Source organism: Galleria mellonella, unplaced genomic scaffold, assembly GCF_026898425.1.
Source record: "Galleria mellonella isolate WM207_F2 unplaced genomic scaffold, CSIRO_AGI_GalMel_v1 utg352, whole genome shotgun sequence".
In the NCBI taxonomy this organism is placed as follows: Eukaryota; Metazoa; Arthropoda; class Insecta; order Lepidoptera; family Pyralidae; genus Galleria; species Galleria mellonella.
The window spans coordinates 7,234,823-7,252,495 of NW_026442084.1; the positions used below are offsets into that span (position 1 = coordinate 7,234,823).

The following is a 17,673-nucleotide window of genomic DNA, read 5'->3' on the forward strand; positions in this document are numbered from 1 at the left end:
CAACTGCTTCACGGTAGAAACACTAATGTGACAGAGGTACCCAAGCAATCGACTTTTGTACAAAGTCTCTCTCTCATCATAGCACAGCGTGTCAACAAATGCCAGCAGTAAATCACTAAAGCTTACCTAATATATATTTAATTTATTTTTATTATTGTATTCTCTAATCAGAGTAAAATGATAAGATTACGGCTATGCCGTGACCTAGAAAAAAAGAACTCTTAAACATTATAATAATAGATGCTTGAATTAATAATTATACAATTTCTGTGATGAATTTGCATGGATCACCATGGGATTACCCTTATCTTGTTAATAGAAAGCAAGCTCATAAGCAAGTCTCGAATAGTTTTCGTTTATCATTCTTTCATACTATTTTTTTGATAAGCAAGACGGTATTCTAGAGGATTTTATAAAATGTTACTCCAAAAAATGCATGATGAATTAATGTAGCAACTTTATTAATCATCGTCATTATCATTTTAGCCGTTAACTGTCCACTGCTAACCATAAGCCTTCGAAGGAAAGGGATTGTTAGTAATGGAGACTGAGAATCCCATTGCTAGCAATATACCCAACCAGGTCGACCTCCTCGCGGTTCTCCCTGGAAACTATCATGGTTAATTCCTGATGAATTCATCATGATGGGCTAACTGGCCTGTTTTCATTCTTATCTATCACTCTTCACTGGTGCTCCGACAGCGTATCCCGTTAGCGCAGGCGGGGTTCTCATACCATTTTAACCTATCAAAAAAAAAACCATAAGCCTTCTCCATAAGGGGAGTTTTGCCAGTAGTTGCAGCTCTTGGCGGGCGGGTTGGTAACCGCAGTTAGGCTTTTAGAGATGTTTTAAGAGGGACGCTGCTGTCCATAATTCTACCATTAAGTCCCTTAAGTCGCCTCTTACGACACTCACAGGAAAGAACGGGGTGGCCTGTTCTATTCCAGGACCACAAGGACGAACAAGATGTAAATAAAACCTATCAATTGCAAAAGGAATGATCGAAATCGGCACGGATTTGCCGGTGCAACGGCGTAACATACAAAAAATATAAGTAAATTGATCAAAGCTTCTCAATTAGCCTGTACTTTATTTTATTATTCCCTTTATTAGATTAATTTAAAAATACTATACTCTGTGCTTGTCTGTGCATTCGCTATTGTCTGAACGCCCACAAGTGGGCGTTGTTGCTCCGGCTGGTAATCAATATACATATATATTGCTTTATTTTTCCTCTATTTAGAAATGCCTACGTATTTCTCGGTTTACCCAATGGTTGACTGGTAGAGAACACCGTCCGGTGTTAAGTCCGCCATATGTACATAGAATTTTACTGTGCATTAAAGTTTAAATAGATAAATAAATACATATATATTAAAAGGCCGGCAATGCACAGGTAACTCCTTTGATGTTGTTAGTTATGACCTGCTGTGATCACTCGCCGTCAAATGAACCTGCTCTTTGCCACCCTTTCATATAAAAAAATCTCTTCACCAAATTTCACCCCAATTCGTTCGACATTGAGAAACAAACTGTCACCTTCATAATATTAAACTAATAGAGATTTTTCGACTAAATTACACGAAAGTTAATCCGGTATTTATTAAATTTTTTTACTACTACGGTGGCAACCAAGTATATGGCCTGTCTGATGGTATACAAGGTTACCATAGCCTATGGATGCCTATGACACCAGCGTGGCCAACGTTTGAAAAACCTTAATACGTCCTTTTTTAAGAACCCCATGCTGTAGTCTCTAGAGAAAGTCTCGGCAGGAAGATCATTCCACAACCTGAGTGTTAGTGGGAGGAAACTTCTTTGAAACCGCACTGTGCGTGACCATTTTGATTTTAAGGTGTGAGGATAAATTCCGATGTACAATGGTGAAAGAAAAAAATTAAGGGATCAAAAAAATGCTTAGGTAATTTTTAATAGGTTGTAATTTGGAGAAAAATCATCGTAAAGACATTTTAAAAAAAGAAAAATGTAGCTCTAAGTGTCTAGTTTTTGGGTCTAAACTCTAAAAGTTTCTCATTAAATTTTTTTTTTCAAAATGTGTCTACGATGAATTTTTTCCATGTACAGCCTATTGAAAATCACCTAAGCATTTTTTTATATCCCTTAATTTTTTCCATTAGTGTAGTTCGTAAAAAAATTATGAAAATATTAAAAGTCGAATTGTTTACAAAAATAATAAACACACCAATACGTACTCGTATTTCGCATAACAGAGTTGCAGTCCTTGAGACATAGTTTAAGATAACTTCAGTTAACACTGCTTCCTCACTACTTTATTATTTTACAGTTCTAAAACTGATAAAACTGTTAGTTTTATCAACGTCTGTATTGGAAATAATTTTCCACTAGAAATGTTCTTATCGTGAATTGTTTTATCTGTTCCCTAATATTCTGGGCTTTTGAAGTGGCTCCTTCAAAATGCCTTCGACGTTCACGTTGTACTCGGCCCGCGTCGGACCGCTTTTAATGATGCGCTAAAGGAAATTAATCAGTTTTCGTTAGCACTTAAAATTTATATATCCTATGCCACTGTGTTAGGTTGACTGGAGGAGATCTCTTTTAGAGATAAGTTCGCCTTTGCTAACATTGTTATTAACTTATTGTTCTTACTGTATGTTTTAGTGCAATGCAGAATATATATTTATTTATTTACAGCAAAATAACAGATTACAAATTAATAAATTAGTACAATAAATATTACATAAAATAACATCAAATTTGCACTCCAATAACTGCTCTGCATAATATTCGATATTAGAAACATTAGGAGAGTAACGACTACAGATTTAAAATAACAAATTGGCCGCCTCAATGTATTTTTTGTAAGGATTGTTGGAAAATATCAAGATCCATTGCATACATATGCAAGAAACATTACTTTGTTACTTTGAGAACCCGGTTGGCTACTCGCGGATTTTATGATATTTTATTTTTACTATACAAACAATCTCTACCCCGATACAATACAATCGATATTTAGAGTTATGATAAGTGATATATATATATATATATATATATATATATATATATATATATATATATATATATATATATATATATATATATATATTCTTTATTGCACTTGTAAGTTACATATAAAATAATCTATTTATAAATATTGTGAGCAAGGGTGGACTTATCTCTGACAGAGATCAACCAGTCAACCCAGTACAGTAAGCATTTCGTTAGCGGGCAGCTTTAAAGCTTTATTATTTATGATATATATATATATATTATATTTATTTTATACATGCAATAATATTTTAATCACCTAAAAAAAAATTAATGATCAGTTGTATTCATGGTACCCAACTCAAAGGTCCCCATGACACTTGCGGCATTTCCGCGTTGGATTGCCAGAGATATCCTTTGAGCCAGATACGAACCGGAACGGCGATCATGGCCCCCTTCCGCAATGCGCAGACTCAACTCTCTTATAAAGGATTTTGCTTCCCCTCCCCACACGCCCTAGTCTCAAAAGCAACGGAAACAAAGATGTAAGCTGGTTCGAGAATCTTATATTTTAAATGTTTGATTCTAGCGACAGTTTCCGCGGCCGAACCAACCACCCGAATCGTATCCCGCAGATGAGACACAGCACGTGCTCACGCAAGTTGCATCCCATATCAAACAGCGCCCCCTCTTCCAAGGCACCAAAGTCAGACCATCAGGCCGTTTACCATCCGAATATCGATTGTATTGTATCGGGGTAGATTGTTTGTAATGGGGATTAGCAACCTCATTGCTACCAATACACCCTACCAGGTCGGCCTCCACGCGGTTTTCCCTAGGAACCGTCGTGGTGAATTCCTGGAGTATTCGTTACGATGACCCAACTGGCCTGCTTTCATCCTAATCTATTATCCCTCGCTGGTGCCCCGCCATCGTATACCGATAGCGCAGGCGGGGCTACCATTCCATTATCGCCCATTATAAAACAATATCGATTGTGGTCATAGGTCAGTAAATAAGCGTGCGTAGATGCCAACCTACCGCCGTGCTTACTACAATCGGATCGTAGTTTATTTTCATTTTTTTTTTCTTGATAATAGACCACACACAGGAACAAGCTTGTATTTCCGCGATGACACCAGATAACGTGGCAACGAGAAATTTTGAGTTATCAATTTTAATCATAAGCAAGGCACATGATTTGAGCAATGATTATAATAATTATTATTTTTATTATGTAAATAAATGAGTAAATACTACTGCGGAATAAAAAAATAGTCGTCTGGTCCTGGCATAGAACGGACCAGTCCTCTCTTTTCCTTGGGTGTCGTAAGAGGCCACTAAAAAAACTTAACATCAAAGCCTAACTGCGATTGTCAACCCGCTCGCCAAGTGTGACAAATACTGCCAAAACTCCCCTTAAAAGAATTTGTAAGAAAGAAAGGAAAGTTTTTATTTTTTTAAACTTAGATTTAAGCATTTTTAAACAGTCATTGTTTCATTGTTCTACCACCCATTGGAAACGCAGTTCCAGCCAAGAAGAACAGGCAAAAAATTCAGCTTTTGCTTTCTTCAGAAAGTTTAATTATACTAACTATGAATTTGTGTGAATATAAAATAAATTCTTCGTTAATACCCCCATGTAAAGTCGGGATGAGCGGCTTGTTAAAAATATATTTTAACAAAATTAAAAGAAAAATATATTATGTACTTTATGATTAAGGATCCTGAATAATCCTGAAACTAATCTAGAATTCTCGACTAAACTACACGTAAGTCATTCCGCGTATTTATATATATATATATATATATATATATATATATATATATATATATATATATATATATATATATATATATATATATATATATATATATATATATTTCATTATCAAAAGGTATGAAAAATATGCACGTTCATTATCATTGACACTAGTTACCGACTGACCATAATCAATCAATGGGCGTGCTTACGCGCATACCGCCGTGCTACGACTATCAGATCCGCGCGTATTATCATAGCACGGTGTTTATTTTTTTTTTTCATGATAATAGACCACACATAGCAATCAGTCTGTATTTCTGTGTTCACGCGGCCTGACGTAGCAACGCGAAAATCGTTGTTTCGTGATTTTTTTTTTGTGATTTAATGTCGAGTCGATTTTGTAAGTAGTGCGTTGTAAGTGGATTACATATTATTAACTGTATGGATATAATTATTACGTTTCTTTTCCCATAATCAGTTATCTAAATAGTATTTTTTTAAGATGGTTAATCTAATAAGATTAATCTTTATTTGACTAAAATCTTATGTAAATTTTGTAAAACACGTTTTTATATCAACTAAGAAGCGGTAACATTAGCGAGTGAAGTTTACTAGTTTTTATTTAGCCTTGTGTCGATTCATGCTTGTCTGAGACCACTTAATTAGGTAAATTGTTAGCTTGACGCTTTTTTATTTCATCTTCTAAGATTTCATCTCATCATTTTTAAAGACAAAGTGTTAAGTTGAAACAGTTAAGTATATATCTCGAATGGTATAAGATTTTTCATTTCTAGATCTCGATCTTGGAATATTACAAGTAGATTTTTATTTATACCTAATTATTACTTTTTTTTACTGTTAGGAAGTTAACAGATTTGCTATTTTGATAAAATGATGGAACCATTGCCTATAGATATGAATAAACATAATAATATACATATATATGTGAATTATATGATACTATTCAAAATATACTTTGTATCACTGATTTTTTTTTAAACATGCGTATAGAAAAATAAAAAAAAAACAAGGAAGTAACATAATTTTTCTTTTATAAAAGCTACTAGCACTATGTATATATATATATATATATATATATATATATATATATATATATATATATATATATATATATATATATATATATATATATATATATATATATATATATTGTGTATTATAGTATATATGTTATTGTTTATTATCATATATTTTATTTTTGAACATATACATATGTATTTCTTTACAATTTCTGCATGTTTATTTTGTTAGAATTCTAATTACTTTGTATTTACGGCAAGTTCTTTTTTTTCTCATACCTTTCCTGCCCTAGATTACTTGCTAATTATTTTCTCTCTCACTGCATTGGATTGGCTAGAAGACGTCTCTTTCATAGATAAGCCCACCATTACTAACAAGTTGTTAGACTAATCGCTATGTCGTTTGCATGTGCAATAAAGAATATAAATACTTACCTATAAACTTAAATATAATAATTTTTTAATAGTATTTTTTTTCATAATTCTCCTGTCCATTCGGAAAGCAATTTCAGCTGAAAAGAACGGATAAGGATCTTAAATAAATTGTAACCATATAGGCATCATAGTATACAGTGTCATCCATGGTGTCTCTCCTGCATTGCTACTAAGGGCTAAGCTGTTATACCTCTCGAGTGAGTGTTTTCATTTACCCTTCATATTTGACTGACAAACGTGCACGGTATTAGTCGATCATGCACGGGCTTTCTAATGACCATGTTAACCATAGCATATTTAAATAAATATTAGTGTACTTATAATCTTATATATAAAATTCTCGTGTCACGGTGTTTGTTACAAACTCCTCCGAAACGGCTTTACCGATTTTTATGAAATTTTGTGTGCATATTGGGTAGGTCTAAGAATCGGCCAACATCTATTTTCCATACGTCTCAATAATAAGGGTGACCCTCCCCAATTTTTTTTTTTATTTTTTTAACAAATTTTTCCATTTTTATTTTATTATGATTAAGCATTGAAAAATACACACAACTTTAAATTTTCATCATTTTACGATCAACCCCTGTATTTTAATCGCGATTTTTATATTTCGCAATAAGTGGTAAAACAACGTTTACGGGGTCAGCTAGTATACATATATAGATACAGCTTTAAAAGAGTATCTGTTGAGTTTCTTATATAATATATATGTTTGTAAATTTAGGACTTACTTTACCGTCCATTGTTATCTACTTATATATCACAAAATAAATAAATGAAATGAAAATGAAATGAGTTGCTTGTGGGTTCTTCTCAGCAGATAACAACTTGTCGAGCCCTGCAGTAGATTTAAAAAAAATGACGATTTAAAAGTGCTTGTAAACAAGTCTGTTTGAATAAAGAAGAATTAAATTTAAATATTGAAATCCAAATTATGCATTGCTGTTTCACGGTGGATATAAGTTAGTGAGTTACACAAAACTGTGTTATTAAGATATTGAAAGGACATTTTAAATGTTAACCGCTTTAATATAATTCTCGTAAGTTTGAGTTCAATTCGTCAGATTAGATTAAATATTATACGACCACAGTATATTCTCAGAACGGAATTTTCTGATTTATCTCTGATAGGTAGGCACTTGAGGAGTTTTTACACAGAGTAATCCTAGATTAGATAGATCTCGCCAATTTATAGAACTTATTCTATATCTGTACAATCTACATACATACATACATATCTGTCACGCCTGTCTCCCATTAGGGTAGGCAGAAACAATGGAACGCCAAATGCTTCGATTCAAACAAACCTCTTTCGCTTCTTCCACATTCATCAATCTTGTCATACACGCTCGCCGGTTACGGGTACTTTTAATTTCGCCCTTCTTCAGCACGTCGCCTGTACAATCTAATATAATAAAATTGTAACTAAACGATGTCTCTACATGGAAAATATTAAAAAAAAAATTGACAGGTTTTAGAATAGAATAGAAAATATTTAGAGTTAAGTTGCCAATTTGAAGTTTTGTCTGCTGCTCGTAACACCCAAATGGATAGATCTATTTCAACATTTTGAACATTTTACCCGCTGTTAGTAAAACATGTTTTTTTTTAATGGATGAAAATGGAATGGTAACCCCGCCTGCGCTATCGGTATACAGTGGCGGGGCACCAGTGAAGGATGATAGGTGAGGATGAAGCAGGTCAGTTGGCCCATCGTGACGAATTCAACAAGAATTGTTCACGATGGTTTCCAGGGGGAACCACGACCTAATAGGGCATATTGCTAGCAATGGGGCTGTCAAACTCCATTGCTAACAATCCCTTTCCCCCAGTAAAACATGTTAGATCTATACAAATCTAAAATGTACAACCAGTATGTCTTTGTACTTACTTATGAACACATTTTTGCAAATGTGTATTTTTTTTTTGATGGGTAAAAATGGTATGGTGTCCCCGCCTGCGCTAACCGGATACGCTGGCGGAGCACCAGTTAAGGGTGATAGATGAGAATGAAAATAGGCCAGTTAGCCCATCATGATGAATTCATCAGAAATTAACCATGATAGTTTCCAGAGAGAACCGCGAGGAGGTCGACCTAGTTGGGTATATTGCTAGCAATGGGATTCTCAGTCTCCATTACTAACAATCCCTTTCCTTCCCACTAATGTGTATTTATCTTTACCTTTAAATGTGACCTTTTTTTTAGTCTATTTTAATCAGGATGGTTATGCTATATTTAATGTATTTATTCAGCTTTAGATGTACCGGATTCATTCAATTTCCACGTTTCGCCTAGCCCGATGCTTACTTTACATTTTCAATATTCAAACGTAGCGCGTAGCCGTCGTTTAAGCTAATTTGTGAAAACATGTCGGCACATTGCGTTTTGTTAAACAAATCACCATGATTTTCTTGACAATTGTCTTGAATACCGATGGCTTTGTTGACTTGGAGGACACATATGTAACGAGTCCGCCGGCGACTCATAATTTCACTACGTAAACCATTTCAAGTGTTCTTGTAATTGTACAATTATCACTCTAATTAACTGTAGTGTTAAGGCGTCATTTAGCACGTATATTGTCACTAATGTTACGAAATATTAACGTCCCAGTGCTGGGCTGTCTGTGGGAAGAATAGACTGAAAAGGGATAAGAGGGATATAATTAATGGATGATAATGTAATGGTAACGCCGTCTGCGCTAACAGAATACGCTAGTGGGGCACCAGTGAGGGATGACAGGTGAGGATGAAAAGGTCCCATCTTAGCCCATCGGGATAAATACACCAGGAAATCAGCTCAATAGTTTGTTATGCTTGGCAGGCGGATTAGCAATCTCAGTCTGACTTTAGAAATGTTTTAAGAGGGACGCTGCTGCCCATTCCTCGCCCTCCATTAGTCGGCTATTACGATACCAACAAAAAAGCAAGGTGTAGATTATTTCTATGCCGGAGCCACCCGGCCATTTTTTATAAATACACTAATTTAAAATTTGTATAAAATATCGATTCTAAATAAATGAAAAAGAATATTTATAGAACGTGGAGAAAGAGATAGGTAAGTTAGAAAAGAAATCCCTTAAAAGCTTATAAAAGTCAGTTAAAAAACAATGGTGGTTAACCATCGTTTACAATTTATATCAGGCAACTATATGGAGTGGTGGACAATGAATGACAGGAATGATGTTGTGATCTTTTGAGCCAGTGTAAACTGTTCTCCAGTTTGTTTTTTAAAACTGATTACTATGTTTAACTTGTTAGTTAGGCAGTTAACACTCAAACGGAAAGAATTCGTTGAAAATCATACATTATATTACCTTGGTGCCATCATATCACATCTATCACAGGCTTGACGTTTAGTTAAAGTGTGTTGATAAATTTATCACCTAAAAATAACAATGTTAGGTTATACTTATATGTATAAGGCTGTGCGTTAACTTTTATCCGTTAGATCTATTGGTATGATAATTATATTATTACTGGACATAAGCCTTCGCTATAAGGGGAGTTTTGCTAGTAGTTGCCACGCTTGGCAGGCTGGTTGGCAACCGCACTTAGGTTTATAGAGATGTTTTAAAAGGGACGCTGCTGCCCATTGCTCGCCTTCCCTTAGTCGACGTTTACGACACACGTGGGAAAGGAAGGGGTGGGCTATTCTCTGTCAGGATCACACTGCCTGATGGGGCTATTAATCCCCATTAAAAACAATTTTTTCCCCACTTAAATATTCTTATTTAACTACACTTTTTATGTTAATCATCTGCTCTCGTTTATTTGATTAGTTTGTTGGGGAATTTTCACTGATTTATGTTATGGTTGTGTATACTATTTATATGTTTTAGGTATTGTACTCGTATGTTTCCCTTTTAAAGTAAAATAAAAAATAAAATAAAATAAACGGTAAGTTTGTAATATTTTATGTATAACTGTAATAACTATAATTTATATATATATATATATATATATATATATATATATATATATATATATATATATATATATATATATATATATATATATATAAGTAGCTAGGTATGTATGTTCTGTCTTGAAATGTTTATTATTATACCCGTTTTGACTGTTCGCGATTGGGATTACTGAAGCGCCGCATTACGCATTTTACGTATCGAGCCTTACTCTTAAGTCCTCTTATCAATTGATAAGCATAGATATGGAAACTTGTAAAATAACTATCTAAGAGTATTGATATCTTTACTTTGATAGTCTGTCACGATATTATGTTGTTGGCTTTGATAAATCACTTGTTGTGACCTCGAATACTCTTCAGGCTCTTGCACACGATACCACCATCTTCATCTTAGAATAGAATAGAAAACATTTGTTGCCAGTAAACACACAATCACAATAGAAAATATAAAAAATACATATATAAGAAGTGTCCCATACTAGGCAAAAGGAACCGGCTCAGCTGATGCTGTGAGTGTCCCATCACAATGCGAACAGTTGCACAGCGCTGGTTTCCAGCCATATTCGTACCTATATCCAAATTCGATTATTCCCAAGTCGATTGCTTGGGTACCTCTGTTCCATTCGTGTTTCAACCGTGAAGCAGTTGTGTTTGCATGGCTGTGTTTCGGTTTGAAGGGTGGGATATGGCGTGAATTTACTGGGTACAGAAGAATAACACCTGAGTTCTCAGGAATGGCAACGCATGGGGGTATCATGGGCGAAACAGTATACTCTGTTATGTCCATGGTACTGCTCATGTGTATAGGCGACGGTTACCACTTTCCATTAGATGGGCCGTCAGCTTGTTTGCCATTATAAGTTACATAAAAAAAAAATATTATTTGTGGTTGGCGTAATATATTTTTCTCTTCCATTCTTCTCTGTTTGCAGTCATTTTTGTATTCACTCTCATTCTGACCATGTCAGCTTTCACACGGTCCTTTTATGTCTTTTTAGGTCTTCTTCTACCGTATAGCTATCCACATTCTCACGATACCGAGGTTCGATACGTAGCGAGGTATGAGCGAGATGGAGCTACATCGCCGTTGCGTTCTGCCAATATTGTTACAAGGATACAGTTTTCCGCAGCGAAATCGTTGTCAGAAGCTATTTTTATTTCTACCCAAATATCAAATATTTATCCCCGAATTTTTTTTATGCGACTTAGAATGGCAAACAAGTTGACGGCCCACCTGATGGTAAGTGGTAATCGTCACCTATAGATATAAACAGTACCATGGACATAAGTGTACTGTTTTTTTTTTTAATTTGTTTATTTCGAAACCGGTCGCGTGAATAAATAATAAAAACATTACAGTACAGTAATGAAGGCAAAAGAGCCGAAATATTGTTTTGTAAATTAACCTTAATAAAGATGACAAGGTTTCATATTCATCATACATTTGTCTTTTGAACAATTTCCTGAGTTGAATGAATGTGTGTTACATACATACATTTTTTGCTAGTCTGTATGTTGTATTGTCACTACAATCTACTTAAAGGAGGGAAGAAGGCAACAGAAGAGTCCCATGAACACTCAGGTTGTGGAATGAGGTCCCTGCCGACGTTTTCCCAAGAGATTACAGCATGGGGTTCTTTAAAAGGGGGGTAAAGAGGTTTCTTCAGGGTCGGCAACGCGCGCGTAGTACCTCTGGTATTGCAGGTGTTCATAGGCTACGGTAACCACTTACCATCAGGCGGCCGTATGCTTGTTTGCTACCTCAGTGATATAAAAAAATAATAAGCTTATATAATAAATATATTATACAACTTAGAATGGCGGGCATGCTGACGGCTCACCTGATGGAAAGTGGTAACCATTGCCTATAGACATGAAAAGTATCAAGGACATACGAGTAACAGAGTGTACTACGTCGCCCAATATACCGCTCATGCATTGCCATCTCTTAAGAATAAGGTATTATGCCTTCAAACAGTAAAAGCCATGCAAACATACATACATGTGTCATATATAACTACTCCTCTCCATCCAAAGGTTACCTGGAAGAGATCGCTTTTAGCGATAAGGTCGCCCACTGTTTTCTCATTGTGATTATTTCTTGTAATTGTTTATATTTATAATAAGTTTACTATTGTAATCTTTTGGAGGAAACAATAAAGAGTATCTATCTATCAAACACAACTGCTTCACAGCAGGAACAAGAAAGGTACAGAGGTATCCAAACAGTGACAAGTGTATAAAGTCTGCTTCTGGTGATAATCTAGTCAGTATTAGTGAAATTGGACAACTGTTTCCAAAAATATAAGTTACAATCTATATTTTGATTAATTAGCGACTTGCATATGTACAGTTGTCAACTGCAGTTGTCAACAACTGTTTAGTTAGAATTATTATTATATTTTTTCAGTTAACTGTCCACTGCTGAACGTAAGTCTCCATACAGGGTTTTTTTTGCCAGTATTTGCCACATTTAGCAGACGGTTTAGCAACCGCAGTTGAGTTTTTAGAGATGTTTTAAAAGGGATGCTGCTGCCCATCCCTTGCTCTGCCTTAGTCGCTTCTTACGACATTCACGGGAAAGAAAGGGATGGCCTATTCTATGCCGGGACACTTACGGCGATTTAATTAGAATGTATCCATTCTATATGCAAACCTTCCGTAAAAATATTTGAATGCAAAATCCGTGGTTGATTTAAAAGTAAACGGGGTAACAGACATACAGATATCATTATTTTCCTACTCTTACCCTAATTATTTGGGGTTGGGGTAATATACTTAATCATATTACCCTTTTTTTTAACTAGGGTGAAAATCTTCAGAAAGTGACCCATCCGCCGGCGGGACGACGGATGGGTACTGTGGGATTTTTACCCACTAAAAACACCCCGGTATTTCACTCGGCGCCTACCCGCCGGTGACTGAGGCTCGCGACTAGCGGTCTTCCCAGTCACCAGCAGCGCCGCCCCTCACAGGGGCCCTCTCCGAGTGGCGGATCCCCTCCCTCAAATGGGCTTCGGGCGTGTTAATCATATTACCCTTAGTCTTGGCTTTAATTTCTACGACCGGCCGCCTGCCTAATTTCGACAGACAAACATACAGATAGCGACTTAGTATTTAATGAATGTATATGTTTGTTTAGATATTAATTGTTAAATTACTCGAAAAATATCTGACTGGACTGATTAATCGGTGCAAGTAAAAAACCAGATAGATACAAAATTTGTTTCGTTCTCTTCAACCGACTTTAAAGGAGTTTTATTCAAATTCAAATCATTTTTATTCCAATAAACTTTTTTACAACTTGCACTTTTTGGGGGAAAGGGATTGTTAGTAATGGAGACTGAGAATCTCATTGCTAGCAATATACCCAACCAGGTCGACCTCCTCGCGGTTCCCCCTGGAAACTATCATGGTTAATTCCTGATGAATTCATCGTGATGGGCTAACTGGCCTGTTTTCATTCTCATCTATCACCCTTCACTGGTGCTCATAAAAAAAATTTTAACTTGCACAGTAACAACAATAAGTTAATAACAATGAAAAGGCGATATATATATATATATATATATATATATATATATATATATATATATATATATATATATATATATATATATATATATAGTATATTATTAATAAATTTCTATATGTTGATATTGTAGTAATTGTATAGTGACAAAGTTTGACAATGACATCTATCATAACATAGATCGAGAGCTCATGGTAAAAATTGTGGGGGTACCTGGTAAATGCAAAAATTGATTCCACAGTACGTGTTACGATGTCGTCATTTCCTTGTCCTCATATTCGCTTATTCTTGTACTGTAATACAATTTTACGAAAAAATAAGCACCATGTAAACAACTCTTGTCGTGTTATTTCTTCTAAATCGGTTTTTTTTAACATCACACATAATTATTCTCTGTTTGTTTAAAGAGACTTTTTTATGTAACTTGGAATTGCTAACGGCCCACGTGACTATTAATTTATGTAAAACTTTTTTTTTATAACTTATCTGGATTACTTACAACACACAAATAACAACAGACATACACAGTAAAGAGATAAAATAATGTATACACAAAAAAGCAATATATATAAAGTAACAATTTTTTTTTCTTTCTTGCGTGCCATAAGGGTAACAACTCAGTTTATTGTTTAATAATTGCATTCAGTTTACGAGTATTTTGATGTGCTTTTGCTGACACGACAATTTTTATTTGAGTGTACTGTGAAGGATGAGCCAGAAACTCTGTTATCCGTTAAAAATATCTATATTTTATAGTTCACTTTTTTATTTTCATAATTATTAATAAATTCGGACATTTTCATAATCAGATAATAATTAAATAATGTACAGTAAAAATACAGTACTTAAATTTTTGCTTTTTTAAAGTACTGCTCCAATATTGGCTATCAGCTCTCAGACTATCTCTATTTATATCATACAATATTTATGTAGATATTATAGTAACCTCGTTCTTATTAACTTTCTAGAAATATGCGTGAATGATACATATTTACATTACGAGTATATGTATATTCATCTTTATTATGAATATTTTCGTATAACTTATTATATTACTTACTTGTATTTAAATACTAGCTATATTCCGCGGCTTGACTCGTATAAATCAGTATATAAAGTATCGTATGTGCTAAGTTAGAATGTAACCTACCCGTGCACTAAATTTCTTTTAAATCCTTTTAGTAGTTTTTGCGTGAAAGAGAAATAAACATTTGTCCATTGATCGTTTCAAACTTTTTCATTTATTATGTAATAGGATTATAATGCTAGGCTTGACCCGTATGAATCGGTATATAAAGTATCCTATGTGCTAAGTTACAATATAAGCTACCCGTGTACTAAATTTTATTCAAATCCGTTTAGTAGTTTTTGCGTGAAAGAGAAATAAACATTTGTCCATTGATCGTTATACTTTCGCATTTATATGAATAGGATTATAATATTAATACATAGATACTATAAAAACAGGAAGATGTCGTTCATCATATCAGCTTTTAACTGTCCACTGAAAGCTTATATAAAGCTTTAAGTATCTCTTATCTAGTCTTATCGTTTCAATCGTTCTGTCCACTGCTGAACATAATGCTTCCCCTTTTGTCCAAGTAGTTGTCACGCTTCGCAGGAGGGTTGGCGACTGGCTTTGGAGATGTTTTAAGAGGGACGCGGTATGTTAAATATCTATTGAAACTCCCTAAAATCATAATTTGTAGCTTTTTAAAAAGCGATTAATATAGATTTTTTTTTTATACAACTTAGAATGGCAAACAAGCTGACGGCCCACCTGGTGGAAAGTGGTAACCGTCGCCTATAGACATGTGCAGTACCATGGACATAACAGAGTATACTGTTTCGCCCATGATACGTTCAACCAAACGTTGCCATTCCTAAGGACTCAGGTGTTATTCCTCTGTACCCAGTAAATTCACGCCATATCCCACCCTTCAAACCGAAACACAGTCATTCAAATACAACTGCTTCACGGTTGAAACACGAATGGGACAGAGGTACCCAAGCTGTAAATTCACGTTCATTTTTAAGTACTACAAACGTGCATGACATTCCTCTTATATACCGCTCTCATCGTTTTCCATCAGACGGGCCACATGCTTATTGACACATTTGCAATAGAAAAGAAAATGTACACAGAATGTACATGGGAAATATAAACCTCTATCATTTAGCAAAATTCATTTCATTTAATTTCAAAATTAAATTTACAATTGTAATAAATACACATCAAGAAAAATATCTGTCGTGTAATAAACAGGTGTCAGAGTAAATACTGAAGCAACCAACGATATGACATACAAACACACTGGTGATAAGATAGAATCGCATCGGCTGTGTTAACTTGGCCTACTCAAGTTTTTCGAAATAAAAAAATATGCTTACAATTGTAATGTAAGTATTTTTTTATGCAACTTAAAATGGCAAACAAGCTGACGGCCCACCTGATGGAAAGCGGTAACCGTCGCCTATAGACATGAGCAGTACCATGGACATAACAGAGTATACTGTTTCGCCCATGATACCCCCCCCCCCCCCCCCCATGCGTTACAAAAATTGCCCAAACAGAGGAGTATGAAATTTCGCACACTTATAGTTTGTACAGAGGAGTGCAGAATACTAATACTTTTTTTTTAAATTATACATAAAATATACATTAAAACAAAAAATAAAACATTACACACACTACCACGTATTTGACACACACACGCATATATACTCTTTTGTTTATTGTTAAAGTCTGTGGTCAAATTGAGAATAGATTAATATTTTTTTGTTTTTAATATTATTTGTCTATAGTCTTACTGAATGTCAGACATGACCATAATGAATTCATTTATTACAATATACGTTGTTGTATATGTATATTGTATTATCTATGCTACGCTTGAGGGAGGGCAATACTGGGAAGGCGGCCATGTTTGTATATTGTCCAGCTGTCCTCAGTTAGTCAATACATTTGTATGACATATGAAATGACTAATTTGAATGAACAATTTGTAACCTTAAACCTGTGTCTATCTATCCATTTAAGAGCTGCGCTCTTGTCGGTGGAGCTCTTGCCACTCACTACGATTTTCAGCGAGTCTCTTCACCTCTTGATACGACACGACACCAACTCCTTCCTTGATCTGCCTGATGTAACTATGCCTCGGTCTCCCTCTCCTTCCTTCTTCCTTCTATCTTACCTTCTATTATAATGTTCATAAGTTCGTCGTGTCGTATCAAGTGTCCTAACATTTTTCCCCTTCTGTCCTCAATAGTTACGGTGTAATACAACTAAAATATGTAATAATTAAGGCAGCTGTGAAAAGTGGACGACCCGGTCTTTTAGCCTCCCTCAAGCATAGCATAGATAATACAATATACATATACAACATACGTTATGGTCGAATTTCGACCACTAGTAAAAATAATTATTAAACTTTTCATCCAAATGGAAGATTTATATCAAACGCAAGTCAGTGGACGTTGAAACGCATCAGTGCTGTTACACGTGGACACGCTGGCAGTCGATCGTATTGGTCCTAATTAATAAATGTCTGTAGAATGCGCGTGGACACCTACGTTCCGCGGAATGCACGTGTATTTTATAACAGAATGTATTCCACAGAACGCGTGCAACCGACAGCGTTGCCAAAGTCTTGACTGTACGGAAATTTAAAGATCATCTTTGAATTTCTGTATAGACTTTGTAAAGGTCGCTACAACGCGCGCCGACTCGCGCCGTTTGGTGTAAATCGTGCATGAACTGATTTTGGTGACTGATTGCGCTGTTTGTATGAAAGATAAAAGATTTTAATGTTTTAGTCCACTCTAACCGGATAAAATAAAAAAACAACATATTTTTTCTTTATAAATGGTTAATTCGGTAAGTTTTTTTTTATTTAGTAGGCAATTGTTTAATTTCATGAATACTGTGATTTTTTTATACTACTGTAGTGGCAAATAAGCATACGGCCCGTCTGATGGTAAAAGGAGTTATCGTAACCT

At 34.9% G+C, this 17,673-nt stretch overlaps 1 protein-coding gene across 9 annotated transcripts in view; it reads left to right on the top strand.

Moving 5' to 3' along the window:
- LOC113512264 (transcription factor EB) overlaps window positions 1-17,673 on the top strand; it is a 153,786-nt gene that overhangs the window by 96,312 nt on the left and 39,801 nt on the right. Inside the window, exon 1 of one of the 9 annotated variants that reach the window (XM_052897094.1) lies at window positions 4,999-5,136. The exons of 6 other annotated variants lie outside the window; for them this stretch is intronic. The gene's annotated coding sequence lies outside the window, so the exon portion shown is untranslated. Of the gene's footprint in view, window positions 1-4,998; window positions 5,176-17,673 lie in introns of those variants that run through there. 2 more of the 9 variants (XM_052897095.1, XM_052897097.1) reach the window with 2 other exon arrangements.